Genomic DNA, 13,014 nt, shown 5'->3' on the forward strand with positions numbered 1-13,014 from the left:
GCTAGGACGGAGGTTCACCTTCCAGAAGGACAATGACCCCAAACACACTGCTAAAGCAACACTTAAGTGGTTTAAGGGGAAAAATTTAAATGTGTTTGAATGGCCTAGTCAAAGCCCAGACCTCAATCCAATAGAAAATCTGTGGTCAGACTTAAAGATTGCTGTTTACCAGTGCAAACCATCCAACTTGAAGGAGCTGGAGCAGTTTTGCAAGGAGGAGTGGGCAAAAATCCCAGTGGGGGGTGAATACTTTTGCAAGGCACTGTACATCCAGCACTCCTGATTGGACACATCTCTCCCCCAGATTTCATACTTAGATTTATTGCTATAATAAAGGGGCATTGTTTGCTTTTATCACGCACTCTCTGTGGGCACAATGGTCTCCACACTGATCTGTTCTGTTGTAGCTTTTTGTTAAAGTATGAGAACAAACTGACTGAAGCCAAGATGGCTCATGCTTTTTTTCTGCAGAAAATGATTTCTCAGTGCTGGCACCGCTCTCCATCTGTACAATCACATGGTTCACACTCATTCATTCAAACTAGGTGCGGTGGAATTGCTTTGGGAGGTTATTCGGAGTAGGTGCGGGCAAAGTGCACTGAAAAAAGTACTGCATGCAGTACATTTGTAGTCCTTTTGTATCCAAGCCGAGGTTTCCAAAGCAAGCAAAGTCCTTGAATTAGGAGAGGTATGGACTCCAGAGAGAGAGATATCATTTTGCCCCTGTACAAATCATTAGCAGTGTTGCCAATTGCCCGTTAATTTATGGGCAGCCCGTAAATTTCACCCTATTTTCGAGGTGACCGTAAATGTCCATGGCTGCAGGCCGACCCCGCTACTGCGCATGCGCCGTTCCGAAGCCTGCCGGGCTCGGGAGAACTTGTACATGCTCGGCTGGGCGCCACGGGCGGGCGCATGTGCAGTTATGTAATATCGGCGCCTGGCGCCATTTTTGAATAGCTGGCGCTTGTTCTCGGTGGTGCCTCACCACAGCAGGATCCGGGGATGCCTGTGCCTGCTGAGATGTCACCCCCCCTGCAGATGACACTTACATTACTTGGTGCCGTGCCTGTAACCCGTGCAGTGCCTGCCAGGTGGTGGGGGGTACCTATCGGCTAGACATCAGTGGACACTCACCCCCGTAGAATCTTCAGCTGGGATCTCAGTGCGCTGTGCCCGCTGCTAGGTCAGCATGCTGCAGGGTCACTGTCCTGCTACTTGGCAGCAAAACAACACGAAGGATCCTGATTCCTGATATCACATTGCAGAGTTGCTTCCTGCTGCTCAGAGCATGTATCCATAAGGACTAGAAAAGGAAAGCCGCTTCAAATTCCATCCATCAATCCAGGTCAGTCAGACGTCACCTCAGATATGTATTGTGCTATACTGAGCCAAGTATGGAGGAGGAGGGAGGACAGATAGACAGAGCGACTGAGCAGGAGCAGAACGATCCACAAAGACTGACCCGCTCCTGTACTCTGTCCGCACAACCTCTGACCCCCTTTGCCATGTCCGCACAGCCTCTGACCCCTCTACCATGTCCGCACAACCTCTGACCCCCTGTACCATGTCCGCACAGCCTCTGACCCCCTGTACTCTGTCCGCACAACCTCTGACCCCTGTACTCTGTCCGCACAGCCTCTGACCCCTGTACCATGTCCGCACAGCCTCTGACCCCCTTTACCATGTCCGCATAACCTCTGACCCCCGTACTCTGTCCACACAACCACTGACCCCCTGTACTCTGTCCGCACAGCCTCTGACCCCCTGTACTCTGTCCGCACAGCCTCTGACCCCCTGTACTCTGTCCGCACAGCCTCTGACCCCCTTTACCATGTCCGCATAACCTCTGACCCCCGTACTCTGTCCACACAACCACTGACCCCCTGTACTCTGTCCGCACAACCTCTGACCCCCTGTACTCTGTCCGCACAACCTCTGACCCCCTCCTGTGCCATGTAAATGAAGAAATATGGTTTTTGACTTTTGTTTAACACATTAAACATATTGCTATAGCACTAGCTACATGTTTATAGTTTACATATTGATATTTGCACTGTTTAGCACTGAAAACAGGCATTGTAGGTACTTTTTTGCAGTGGCAGTAAAAAAAGCCTCTGACCCCTGTACCATGTCCGCACAGCCTCTGACCCCTGTACCCTGTCCGCACAGCCTCTGACCCCTGTACTATGTCCGCACAGCCTCTGACCCCCTGTACCCTGTCCGCACAGCCTCTGACCCCTGTACTATGTCCGCACAGTCTCTGACCCCCTGTACTCTGTCCGCACAGCCTCTGACCCCTGTACCATGTCCGCAGAACCTCTGACCCCTGTACCATGTCCGCACAGCCTCTGACCCCTGTACCATGTCCGCAGAACCTCTGACCCCTGTAATCTGCCTGCACAGCCTCTGACCCCTGTACCATGTCCGCACAGCCTCTGACCCCTGTACCATGTCCGCACAGCCTCTGACCCCTGTACCCTGTCCACACAGCCTCTGACCCCTGTGCCCTGTCCCCACAGCCTCTGACCCCTGCACCCTGTCCACACAGCCTCTGACCCCTGTACCATGTCCGCACAGCCTCTGACCCCTGTACCCTGTCCACACAGCCTCTGACCCCTGTACTCTGTCCACACAGCCTCTGACCCCTGTGCCCTGTCCACACAGCCTCTGAACCCTGTACCCTGTCCGCACAACCTCTGACCCCCTGTACCATGTCCGCACAACCTCTGACCCCTGTACTCTGTCTGCACAGCCTCTGACCCCTGTGCCCTGTCCGCACAGCCTCTGACCCCTGTACCCTGTCCGCATAACCTCTGACCCCTGTACCCTGTCCGCACAGCCTCTGACCCCCTGTACTCTGTCCGCACAGCCTCTGACCCCTGTGCCCTGTCTGTACAGCCTCTGACCCCTGTACTCTGTCCGCACAGCCTCTGACCCCTGTACCCTGTCCGCACAGCCTCTGACCCCTGTACCATGTCCGCACAGCCTCTGACCCCTGTACCCTGTCCACACAGCCTCTGACCCCTGTGCCCTGTCCCCACAGCCTCTGACCCCTGCACCCTGTCCACACAGCCTCTGACCCCCGTACCATGTCCGCACAGCCTCTGACCCCTGTACCCTGTCCACACAACCTCTGACCCCCTGTACTCTGTCCGCACAGCCTCTGACCCCTGTACCCTGTCCGCATAACCTCTGACCCCTGTACCCTGTCCGCACAGCCTCTGACCCCCTGTACTCTGTCCGCACAGCCTCTGACCCCTGTGCCCTGTCTGTACAGCCTCTGACCCCTGTACTCTGTCCGCACAGCCTCTGACCCCCTCCTGTGCCATGTAAATGAAGAAATATGGTTTTTGACTTTTGTTTAACACATTAAACATATTGCTATAGCACTAGCTACATGTTTATAGTTTACATATTGATAGTGGCAGTAAAAAAAGTGGCTCTGCCAGTAAATGTCATGATTTTTGCCATTAAAAAAGTGGTAGCGTTTGTAAATTTTGGGGTCCTACCTGCAGGGCTGGACTGCCCTCTCCTCCCCCTCCCACATGTACTCACCGTTTTGAAGGCAGCTTCTCGTTCCTCTCTCTAGTCATGTGATAATAAGTGCTAAGGGGAGAGAGGAAGGAAAGTCTGCCGGCTGTCCATCTCCCCCTGCAGGCTGGAGGGAGCATAACGCCTAATGCTCTCTCCAGCAAGTGACGGAAGCAGCTCCTCCTGACAGGAGTGAAATCGCGATCACTCACTGTCAGAGAGGAGCGGCTCCAGGACCGCACCTGACTGGCCCACTGAGCCATCGGCCCACCGGGAAACTCCCGGTAGTCCCAATGGCCAGTCCATGCCAGCCTGCCAGTAAATTTTACTTCGGGGGGTTGGCAACACTACATCTGGAATATGCAGGTCAGTTTTGGGCACCTGTTCTCAAAAAGGATATCAGGGAACTGGAGAAAGTGCAGAGAAGGGCAACCAAATTAATAAGAGGCATGGAGGAGCTCAGCTATGAGGAAAGATTAGAGGAACAGAATTTATTCTCCCTGGAGAAGAAGAGATTAAGGGGGGGTGGGGGGATATGATCACCATGTACAAATACATAACAGGTCCATATAGTGAACTTGGTGTTGAGTTATTCACTTTAAGGTCACCACAGAGGACAAGGGGGCACTCTTTACGTCTAGAGGAAAAGAGATTTCATCTCCAAATACGAAAAGGTTTTGTCACAGTAAGAGCTGTGAAAATGTGGAATAGACTCCCTCCAGAGGTGGCTCCGGCCATCTCATTAAGTTGTTTTAAGAAAGGTCTGGATTTTTTCCTAGCTACACACAATATAACTGGATACTAATATTTATAGGTGAAGTTTATCCAGGTAACATCCGATTGTCTCTAGGGGGGTCAGGAAGGAATTTTTTCCCCTGCTGGAGCAAATTGGATCATGCTTTATTCAGGGTTTTTTTTCCCTTCCTCTGGGTCAACTGTGTGTAAAGTAACTAGATGGACTTGTGTGTTTTTTTTAACCACACTAACTATGTAGTTATGTCAGCGCAGTGCCGTGCAAGGCAATCCACTGCTTCGCACCACGTGGCGGCCAATTGAGCTTTATGAAATGTCTAGGCTAGAGCCAGGTTAGGCATTCAACGACAGCTAGTTAGAGGTCCGGTTGCATGGCAGATTAGAGACTACTAGCGAGGGGCTAAAATGCAGAGTAGATAGGCTGACTGAATTACAGTGCCACACCACAGTATCTGCTGGTGAGAAGCTGCATCCCAGGCTTGTTGGACAACAGTTGGAGGATACCCTCATCACTGCTGATCTTGTCTTCAGGACTCTGACACCAAGATGGACACAACATAGTGATCATCCTCAGGGACCCCTGCAACTGGACTTTGCTGCAACATTCATCTGTAGGTATATTTATTAATAACTATATATATGTATACGGTATATGTGCGCACAATTCCACCAGGACTTCTATCAGGCCCTGCTGATTATATAGTACATGTCTGCACATTGGATTTTTGTACCATTATTAATCTTTTCTTATCTAAAGCTTGTATCATTTCTTTACTAATGTGCATCTATATAATTATGGGTAATGCTATTTGCTGGTTGCAGTAGTTATTCTGCTCCCAATTACTTTGATAAGATTCCGGGTTAATTTCCCAGGAAGGGAATTCTCTCTGTACACAGAGGCCTTGTCCTGGGTGGAGGCACTGCCATGTAATGTATACATAGTTGCCAACATTGTAAAAAAAAATGTGGGACATTTTTGTGGCTGTAGGCGGAGCCGTCCAATAATTAGGGGGGGGCATTCGTCTGTAGGCGTGGCTTAGCAAAAATATACAAGTGCGTCGCGAAGCGCGTCGCGAAGCGCGTCGCGAAGCGCGTCGCGAAGCGCACCGCGGCGAAAAATGGGCTTGGTTTACATGGGCGTGGCTCAAGAGGGTGTGGTTAGAGTCTGAGATGAATGAGGGATGGAGAGGGAGAGAGGGGGGGAGGGATTAGAGGGGGAGAGGGAAATGACGGGACAGCAGCCCCAGATCCTACACAACAATAAAAATATGTGTATTCTAGAAAGTTTAACAATCAGCAGATAAAGATACTCCAAACACCTGGTGTTAGCACTTCAATCATCCCGGCACCATGGTTGTTATGGTGTCAGGATGATTGAAGTGCATTATTTCTATTATTACATTGTAATATAAAATGAAATCATTCAACTCACCATAATGCAGAATCAGTGGGATCCATGAGCGTGTCATTAGCCACGTCGTCTGCTACCAGCCGTCCGTCCTTTCATCAGATGTCCCAGCAGAGTCCGTCCTTGCATCAGGTGCCCCCAGCGGAGCCCCCCCTCACACCAGGAGTCCTCGGCGGAGCCCCCCCTCACACCAGGAGTCCCCGGCGGAGCCCCCGCTCACACCAGGAGTCCCCGGCGGAGTCCCCCCTCACACCAGGAGTCCCCGGCGGAGCCCCCCTCACATCAGGTGTCCCCAGTGGACCCCCCTCACATCAGGTGTCCCAAGCTGAGCTCCCCCTCACATCAGGAGTCCCCGGCAGAGCTCCCCCTCACATCAGGTGTCCCCAGTGGAGCCCCCCCTCACATCAGGTGTCCCCAGTGGAGCCCCCCCTCACATCAGGAGTCCCCGGCGGAGCCCCCCCTCACATCAGGTGTCCCCGGCGGAGCTCCCCCTCACATCAGGTGTCCCCAGTGGAGCCCCCCCTCACATCAGGTGTCCCCAGTGGAGCCCCCCTCACATCAGGAGTCCCCGGCGGAGCTCCCCCTCACATCAGGTGTCCCCAGTGGACCCCCCCATCACATCAGGTGTCCCCAGTGGAGCCCCCCTCACATCAGGTGTCCCCAGTGGAGCCCCCCCTCACATCAGGAGTCCCCGGCGGAGCCCCCCCTCACATCAGGTGTCTCCAGTGGAGCTCCCCCTCACATCAGGCGGCGGTTTCGAAAATCGAGAACCGGATTTTTCGGGACATTTCCCCGGACACCACAAATTCGGGAATGGAGTCCAAGTCCCGGGAATGTCCCGGGAAATCTGGGACAGTTGGCAACTATGTGTATATAGAATGTCTGTCTATATATAATGTATATACAGCGTCTGTCTATATGTAATGTATATACACATACCTCCCAACTTTTTGAGATGGGAATGAGGGACACCTATCAGCAAAAGTATGCAGGCATAGGACACACCCCTTGCCACGCCCCCTTAAAGGAGAATTGTACAAAAAAACAAGATTGGTTAAACCCACAAGTGCTTTTTTTACCACTACTATTCCTTTAGATTGGCTTTTGGAATTTACAAATGCAGCAATTTAGAAATCAGATGAAAGGTTTAGAGCTGGAAAACACTTTTTGATAGATAAAAAGTGCATTTTATATACATCTATATAGATCGGACCAAAATGAGGGACAAATGAGGATGAATGAGGGACAGAGGGACATTGCTCCAAATCAGGGACAGTTGGGAGCTATGTAAAAAGAGTCTGTTTATATGTAATGTATATACAGCATCTGTCTACATATAATGTATATACAGTGTCTGTCTATATATAATGTATATACAGTGTCTGTCTATATATAATGTATATACAGTGTCTGTCTATATATAATGTATATACAGTGTCTGTCTATATATAATGTATAGAACACATGTATGATGTATACGGTACCTCTGTACAGTACGATGTTTCCTTATCTGCTCTCTCTGTGTCGCTCTTCCTGGTGTGCTGGGAGTGCGATGATCTCTGTGTATTCACTGCAGGGAGTGTCCTGCAGGGGGAAAGGAGGGAACATAGAGGGGGGCGTAGTACAAGATCCATGACTCTGATTACTGTACGGTCTGGTTTACCAGCAGTGTGCGGCATGAAGCCAGCAATCCCTCCCCACATGACAGGTTATAGCTGGCAAAAAAACAAACAAGTAACAGGATACAATAATAAGACTCAGAGATGGGAAGTGTCAGGATTATAAAGTGCAGCCCCAAGCAATACGTAAAACCTGTTAACCACTTAAGGACCGAGCCTCTTTCTGAGATTTGTTGTTTACAAGTTAAACAGGTTTTTTTGCTAGAAAATGACTTATAACCCCCAAACATTATACTTTTTTTTTTTGCTAACACCCTAGAGAATAAAATGGCGCTCGTTGCAATAATTTCTGTCACACTGTATTTGCGAAGCATTCTTACAAGCGCACGTTTTTTAATTAAAAAATAAGACAACAGTAAAGTTAGCCCACTTTTTTTTTAGATTGTGAAAGATAATGTTACCCTGAGTAAATTGATACCCAACATGTCACGCTTAAAAATTGCGCCCCCTCGTGGAATGGCGACAAACTTTTACCCTTAAAAATCTCCATAGGCGACGTTTAAAAAATTTTACAGGTTGCATGCTTTTAGCTACAGAGGAGGTCTAGGGCTAGAATTATTGCTCACGCTCTACCGATCGCGGTGATACCTCACATGTGTGCTTTGAACACCGTTTTCATATGCGGTGCTACTCACGTATGCGTTCGCTTCTGCACGCGAGCTCTTCGGGACGGGGCGCGTTTAAAAATTTTTTTTTCTTATTTATTATACCTTTTATTTTTTATTTTTACACTGTTCTTTGAAAAAAAAAAATGTGTCACTTTTATTCCTATTACAAGGAATGTAAACATCCCTTGTAATAGAAAAAAAAGCATGACTGGACCTCTTAAATATGAGATCTGGGGTCAAAAAGACCTCAGATCTCATATTTACACTTAGATGCAATAATAATAAAAAAAAAAAAAAAAAATTGTTATTTAAAAAAAAAAAAATTGCCTGTTAAGAGCTATGGGCGGAAGTGACGTTAGGACGTCGCTTTCACCCTGCATTGTTATGGAGATGGGTGGGGGCCATCTTCCCCTCACTTGTCTCCATACCCAGGAAGGGAAAACATCTGATCGCCTCCGCTGCTTCCGACAGCTCCGGTAAGCGGCGGAGGGCACCAGAGCGCGACGGGAGGGGGGGCCCTCTCCCGCCGCCGATAAAAGTGATCTAACAGCGAATATGCCGCAGAGACCACTATTATTGGAAACCGCACCGCCGGCCGAAGAAGAGGATACCGGGGTTATGGTAGCTAGCTGCTGCCCTAACAACGATATTCCTCTTCAAAGTTAGGACGTATATCGGCGTGTGGCGGTCCGGAAGTGGTTAAAGTGAAACTGATGAGTAGTGATCAGAGGATGCATACTAAGACATAAGACATACTTAAACCTTGAATTGCATTGAAGTCAATTAGTGACTATCTTTGATTGTGCCTTTGTCACTGTAAAATGTGGGCACAGCTCTCGCCATCCTTTACTATCAGGCGACCTTTACCCTGAACTCATACTCTTTATGGCCCTGCCTCCTCCCCCTTCCCTCTGCCACAATTGGATATACCTTCGTATTATTTTATTTTGTATTTAAAGATTTTTTTGTGCTACAAAACAACACTTCCGCATTTCTTGCCTAAGCGAGAATAACATTTCATGGGTGTTTCGTCAGATTCGGCAACCCGTCAGAATGTGTAACGGAAGTGACGTTCTGTCGCCGCCATCTTGCTACACCCCGCACTCCTCCATAGTAAGGGTACACTGAGAAGGGGGAAACAGACATCTTGTTACACCCACCAGAGTTTTGCATTTTTCACTTATTTTTAATAGTAAAGAGAGTTTATATAGTGAAATACAGGATTTAGAACTCCGTCTGACTGGTTAGATGTTAATTTTTAAAAAGCAGCGATCTTCTGTCAGATTAGCAAACCTGTGAGATCAGCAGGCTTGCCGTTGCTTTTAAAATTCAACATCTAACCAGTCAGACGGAGTTCTAAGTCCTGTATTTCACTATATAAACTCTCTTTACTGTTAAAAATAAGTGAAAAATGCAAAACTCTGGTGGGTGTAACAAGATGTTCGCTTTCCCCCTTCTCAGTGTATCCTTACTGTGAGGAGTGCGGGGTGTAGAAAGATGGCGGTGTCGCCGAATCTGATGAAACAACGGCTCAACTGGACCCTGCGGCACATCTGTGCACGTGTGGCTTCCCCCGTACGTGTGCAAAGACAGCTATTAGATCCCTTTCACGCTGAGGCATTTTCAGACATCTCAAGTCGAGGTGCGGGAGACCCCCACATTTCTGCGGCGGCTCCCGCACACCTGGAAGCGCCCCCCGATATCCCGGGAATAATCGGTGCGGTGGGGAACAGCTGTGAAGACCGACTCTGTCCCCACAGACGTCTCTGCAAACAGCTTCCGCTCCTAGCATCCCCATCAACACTAAACAATCTGTCCTTGTAATTAGGGTTCCGGCTGGCGGCCATTTTGTGGTGGACCAAATTGCATTGATTTTAATGGGAGAATTCTCAAACTGCTTTGAAGTATAAAAAATTAACAAGTGTATATGCTGACATCTCACCAAAGCCCCCCAGAAAATATAAAAATTTTTTTAAAAAATTCAAAAGTGTAAAAAAATAAAAATAAAAAACTACTGACACCACTCCCCACCCCAAAAAGCATTGTGAAAAAAAAATTAAGAAACAAATTAAATTGTGAAAAATCAATTATTAAAAATAAAAAACCACTGACACAGTCCACTGCCACATACACACCCACCCATACTTGCCAACAGTCCCGATTTTCCCGGGACATCCCGATTTAAGCTTGTCCCGATTATTTTCCCGGGATTTTGCTTTTGTCCTGGAAAAATCGGGAATGTTTATGGCTAAAAACGGCAGCGGGCTACAGAAAGATGGCCGCCGCCGTTGCTACGAGTATTGTTTTCCCTTGTGTTCAGTGGAGAGGAGAGGGCAGCCAATCAGCTTCTCTCTTCAGTGGCTGCAGGGATTGGAGACCCCTCCCCTCTCCACTGAACACAACAGGAAGAGATCAGCCGCTGCCAACCCTCCGCCCCCCGTGGAGTAACATGTGACACGAATCCTCTGCCGTACACAAGAGAGCGGAGAGTTTTGTGCTGAGCGGTCAGAGACAGAAGTGACAGGCTGGGTTGGCTGCTAGTTCTGCTTGTCTCATTTGTAAACAGGGCTTTTGTAGCAAGGCTCCATTTTTATTGTGCGATGGCGAGGCCGCCACGGGGGGGAGTACTGGGTCTGTGTACTGCAGTGAGCTGGGTAATTACTGACTGTGGACATTTGCCACAAGCAGGTCATGTATATGAGTGAAAAATAAAGTGTTAGAAATGAATTCAGTTTTAGTATATGTGATATAGTAGTGACTTCAGGCAACTAAGTATATTTAAAGCCGGCTTTGGATAAAGAATTGCTTTTTTTGTTGCTGTTTATGTCCTATAGTTAGATTTTCCTTCACTTCCTGACTTGGTGACATGAGAAAGTGAAAGGAAATGTATCTATAGTGAAGGGAACACATGTCCCCTATGTGAAGATTTCCCATTGATTCCTGTCCTGGTGATAACTAGATGTAGCACTTTCCATTATGTGCTGACTCAGGGACAGACCATGAGGGGGAATCTGCATATCAACAATAAAAATTGGTAAGCTGCATGTAAAAGGCTATAACATGAAACATTGTGTGCAAGTCAAAGTTCCCTCATGGGTGGGTACCTGCACAGAGGCCCCACCTACACCTTGGTATACCCAGCGGCACTGCCTTGCATTGATTGGTTTTACCCATTAGCACATTTTTTGATATACAGGAACCTGATTTCGGATGCATCTAGGGATGGGGACCTACACTGAGTTATTGGACAAGGTGGGCCTCGACCTCCATGGGAACTTCAGCCCCTCCGACACACTAAGTTGAGTGTACAAAATACATGCAATAATATTAGAGAAAGTAACTGAAAATAATGTCCAAGAAAACAGACACTGAACCAGTTTGTAAAGGTAAACTTAATATATTGTCACCCGATATGGCAGGTAACAAAGAAAGCATGAAAATGGATTAACAAAGATAATAACACCATTTAGCACAAAGTATAAACAATAACTAGCAGGGGATAAAGGAGATCTTACTTAGTAAAGTTGGCATTAAAGGTAGTGATACCATTGTAATTTCATTGCGAATTATGTAATTTCATTGTGAATTTGCTTTTTAATGACAATAAATCTTCTTATCTTCTATCTACCACCCGCACTGCAGCATTGGGCAGCGGTGAATATGGAAATAACTGCATTCAGGAGACTATGCTGCCAAATTGCAACAAAGTAGTTGTGCTAAGCCTAGGCCAATGTAGGGGAGGTGCTCTTTAAATGATTTTTCATTAGAATCCTTGTGGAATGACTTTAAAGCAAGTAGTCCTTTGTTGTATTCTTCTGCCGGCTATGGTTGGGGCCCTTTATATGACATGGGTGCACCTAGCAATAGTTTTGGTAAACTTGTGTGCAGTAAGGAGCTATATAATGTTTATTCTGCTTCCAGTGGCTCAGTCCCTGCTGACAGTGCATGTTGTATTTGGGCAATTAGCCCTCTCACCAGACCTTTGTGATACTGCTGCAAAGTGCAGGAGTCCCTTGGTGATGAACATGCAGCTACCACGAGGCAGAGGGCTGATGGAGGGAACACCAGCAGACTTTACAGCATGTGGCTGCGGCTGATTTAGATGCATGGAATCCCACAGCACAGAGAGAGAGAGCGAGTGTCAGAAACCATGAAATAAGACTGAGACAGAAGTACAGTTAAATCACACCTGTTTAAAAATAAAAGGAAAAAGAACAAACATACTGTAGTCAAAACATAGCCAAAGTTTAGTAACCGGAACAAATAGTCAGCCAAGCCAGAAGTCAGGGATCAATGTAGAGGAACAGCAAGCAGGATCTGGAGCCAGAAGGGATGTCAACAAAGCCAGTTTTTAAACAGGAGATGATGTTGACCAAGGTGAAGGCAGAGCTCCTCTGGACTGGATGGCTTAAGTAGGCAGGATTGACGAGCAGGATATCATCAACAGCTGAGTAACTGTGGAGATAGATGAGAGCTGGCAATTAGCCGACAGCTGAGCGGTCAGGTCAGAGAAGGGAGGGCTGAGCCCAGCCCTGACAGCGAGGCCTCCTCTGCAGTCTCTAAAAAGCTGCTTCACCACTTTCCTTTGTTCTCATTGGATGCTGGGAAATGCAGTGTAGAAGGTCTATGGGTCCCATTCTACTTGTATCTAGGTGCTGGACTACAGAAACATGGAAAAGGAGACATTTCCCTCTTTACAACCAGTTTGCTTTAATTCTTTACTGAAATACTGATGCTTATGCTGCACCATTCTTCTCTGGCCAGCAGGAGGAAAGCTAGAGCCAAGCTGGCCCATAGACTTCTATGCAGAGCGCTAAGAATTCTGGGAGTTGTAGTTTGGGACTGCAGCCATATAATGGGACCTGTAGACTCTTTAGACTTCCAAAAACATAGACACTGCAATAGGGGGAGTGGATTTTTTTATTGAACTGCCCAGGAAAAGTTCTTCCTCTTGACGCCGAGGAGTGAGAGACAGAGAGCACCTTTCACCTACCAGGGGACACGCAATCCTGAGACTAGGACACCCGGAGGT

The 13,014-nt window shown here is 47.8% G+C and overlaps 1 protein-coding gene across 3 annotated transcripts in view; it reads right to left on the reverse strand.

Moving 5' to 3' along the window:
• LOC141121639 (von Willebrand factor A domain-containing protein 5A-like) overlaps window positions 1-13,014 on the reverse strand; it is a 101,616-nt gene that overhangs the window by 81,982 nt on the left and 6,620 nt on the right. Inside the window, exon 1 of one of the 3 annotated variants that reach the window (XM_073611293.1) lies at window positions 7,180-8,247. The exons of the other annotated variants lie outside the window; for them this stretch is intronic. The gene's annotated coding sequence lies outside the window, so the exon portion shown is untranslated. Of the gene's footprint in view, window positions 1-7,179; window positions 8,248-13,014 lie in introns of those variants that run through there. 3 annotated transcript variants of the gene reach the window in all.

The sequence above is a fragment of the Aquarana catesbeiana genome, linkage group LG01, assembly GCF_042186555.1.
Source record: "Aquarana catesbeiana isolate 2022-GZ linkage group LG01, ASM4218655v1, whole genome shotgun sequence".
NCBI lineage: Eukaryota > Metazoa > Chordata > Amphibia > Anura > Ranidae > Aquarana > Aquarana catesbeiana.